The sequence below is a fragment of the Urocitellus parryii genome, chromosome 3 (assembly GCF_045843805.1).
Source record: "Urocitellus parryii isolate mUroPar1 chromosome 3, mUroPar1.hap1, whole genome shotgun sequence".
NCBI lineage: Eukaryota > Metazoa > Chordata > Mammalia > Rodentia > Sciuridae > Urocitellus > Urocitellus parryii.
The window spans coordinates 198056671-198059874 of record NC_135533.1 but is presented as its reverse complement, the minus strand read 5'-3'; positions in this window follow the sequence as shown (position 1 = coordinate 198059874).

The following is a 3204-nucleotide window of genomic DNA, read 5'->3' as shown; positions in this document are numbered from 1 at the left end:
TTGGTAGGTGAAGGCTGTGAAACCCTGCCAAGCGCTAGTGGGACATGGCACATAGATTAAAACACAGGTACCACCCATTCCGGTATTGGTGCGACCTCAGGGAAACCACTTGTCCTCTTGGGCCTTCCCTTTCTTGAATCTGTCTTAACACGCTCCCCAGAAGCATGGTAATCGACCTTGGGGTTCATCAGTTGACAATGTATTTTTTGAGCATTTACACGTACAGATGTTTTGGTACTAGAGGGACAGTGATGAACCAAGAGAGACTGCTGTCATGGACGTACTGCACCAGAGGAAAGGTCTACCGAGTGGCCCTGAGAAAGGGAATCAGAGTTTTGGAAGTGTCTCTCAATAACAAGGGCCTTGCAGAGAATTACAGCAGAGGGGCATGAGGGAGGCCTTTCATTTACTTCAGATAGAAATAACACCCTCAGTCTGGGAAACCATCTCCTGGATGATGAGAAGACACTAGTCAGGAAACTAGGGTGGTTTCCATCATTTGAATTTATTTTATTGATACTCGTTAGCGAATAAAATTTTATTGATTTTTTTTGATGCATTACAACTCACTTTTTGGTAGTGGTTGCATGATGTTGATCATTTAATGTATTTATTATACTAAATACTGAAACCTCTGAATTGCCCATTTTCACACTGGTGTTCCTGATGCGTGGGTCCTCTCTGAATACATAAAGTGGTCCGATCAGTCCATGGTTTTTCATATTCCTTTGTTATTCAACCTACTGCTTTAAAATACATTCAAATAAAAAGGTGTAAGCTACTTGCAGAGAGTACGGACACACTAGGGTGAGGGGAAATTGAGAACATAACCAGCGCTCTCACAGTCAGAGGACAAATGGTTTTGAAATCATGGGACCGAAGCTTCCTCCTCAGGGACTTCCTCAAAGAATCCTTGGTGGACGTGAGGTTAAACTCACTCAACTGAAGCTCACATCTTTAGCTGGGAGGGAGGGCACAGAATGACAATTTCATGTATAGAGGATGTTATCCTTCCACAAATATCCGGGTGGTCATGGAACACCTTGGTGGGCAGTGTTCCCAGATGAGAATAAATAAGTTATCTGCTTGGACTGCAATGCCACAGACACACGACTGGAGCTGGAAGGGTATGTGCTTAAAACACGGCACACACGGGTAATAAATAAAAGTTCACAACTTAATCGGCTACAGCCACAGGACCAGGCTCTCTCGTGGGCTGGAGGTCCTTCTCATAAGCACCTCTAATCTCTCCCTAAGCACAAAAGGAGGCACCAGGAGACCAAGGGCTTTGGGGGAAGAAACTATCTCACTGTGACCATCCTGTTGTGAAACAAGAGGGCAAATGTGTGGGCACTGAATGGCGACCCGATGAGTAAGAGTGGGTTGCCCATTTCAGAGCAAGAGCTTGAGCCAGCAGAAGGCCGATGCCGGATTCCTGCCCTGACCAGGTGGGTACGGTTTAGCTGGGTTTCTTCTCCTTTCCCTTTACGGTTGGCAAATTTCTTGAAGAAGTCTTTTTCCTATCCCCTTTCCTCAGTCCTGCTGTTAGAGTTGTCTTGGGTCTGGCCTTCAATTAACCTGCTTGTGACACTGGGTCCCAGGAATACGCTGCTCTCTCATTAGCAACTCGGTGTGTTTGAAATTTGCATTTTGGTGTCATGGAACCAAACAGACAACAGACACTGTCGGTACCATGGCTTCCCTGCGTGTATGAATAAAAAAAATGGAAAAAATAAAACAAAAGGTCACACAGAACACAGAGGGACTGCTGAACAAAGCGGTGGGAGTGTGAATACATTCTCTTCCGGGTCAGCCGTGGGGCCTGACAGCTGATTAAAAAACACAGGATGACTTCAAGTCGTAAGCATGAAAAGAAAAGATCTCACCTAGAAAAGGGAAACAACTGTCCACTGAGGCAGAGTAGTGACGGTCTTGAAGAAGCTGGGCCACCCGTAAAAGAAAGAAAAGCTCTCGATTGTGAAAAGCTAAGCCAGGTGTGTGTGGCCAGGATGGAGGCCCCTTAGGCTCTTAGGGTGGGTGAGGCATCCAAGGACACCCCGGGGCCCAAGATGCATTATGACCTGGGCTGCTGGACAGCCCCTGGGGTGCGGTGGGGAGCTGTCTGACCCGGGATTCACTGGTTCCTAGCCATGGGATAAGAACACACTTGGGAGTTTCAGTGCTTCTCAAAAGAAAAGAAGAAAGGACACCACCATTCCCAGACTCCACAGGTGAAGTCCTCACCAGAGGACAGCGCGGGGGCACTTCCTGTGGGACTGGAAGAAAGGGCGGGGCAGACACAAGGTCTCCAAGTCCTATGTACACACTTGACAAAGTTCCACTCTTCCCCCTTAGGCACAAGGTTGATTTGTCTAGCTCAGGAGGTGGACAGGGACGGGAAGAGGGGGAGAGTGCGCTGCAGGGGGAAGGGGAGGCAGGGAACAGGGTGGAGAATGCCCATCTCCTCCGGGGCACAGGCCCCCCAACCTCACCGCAAGCTAGTTTGTTTGGGGAGCTTAGCACCCATCAAGATGCCCGAGGTGAGAGTCACAGGGGCTTTCATGTGCATGCTGGATCCCACCATGGTGGGGAAGCTGCGATTCCGTCGGATGCCACTGCTGAGCTGCAGTCCACCGATGGCACTGGTGACGGTGGGACATCCGAGAGGCAGGCCCTCGGGTACCAGGCCTCCAGGAACAAGGGCTTGTGCTGGCCCTGGGGGCCCACAGAGGAGAGGTCCCTGATCTTCAGTCAAGGTGGGGACATGGGCTCGCCCTGAGTTCACCACTTTGGCCACCCCAAACCTCCTGACTTTGTCCACGAGGTTGAGGTTGGAGACGGACACGTCCGTCTGGCTCTCGCTGCTCCTGATGTTCTTCTTTTCTCTCACCTCCCTCAGGATGGAGCTGGCTGGCTTGGAAGCCAGGAAGTTGTCGTAGGGAGGGCTCGTGCACTTGAACTCAAAGGAAGGCGGGGAGGACGTGGGCGTCTGCCTAGGCGAGTTCGGGGGGGTAGAGGGGATCACGGCCATCTTGGGAGTGTAGGAGTGCAGGAGGGAGCCCCGGGCGGCCCTGTCCCAGCTCTGTGGGTCATACACAGCCGCAGAAATGCCCCGCTCCTTGAGCAGCCACACCAGCCCCAGGGATGTGCTCATGGTGGTCGTGGACTCCTGGATGTTAGTGAAGGACTCGGCCAGGCTCAGTC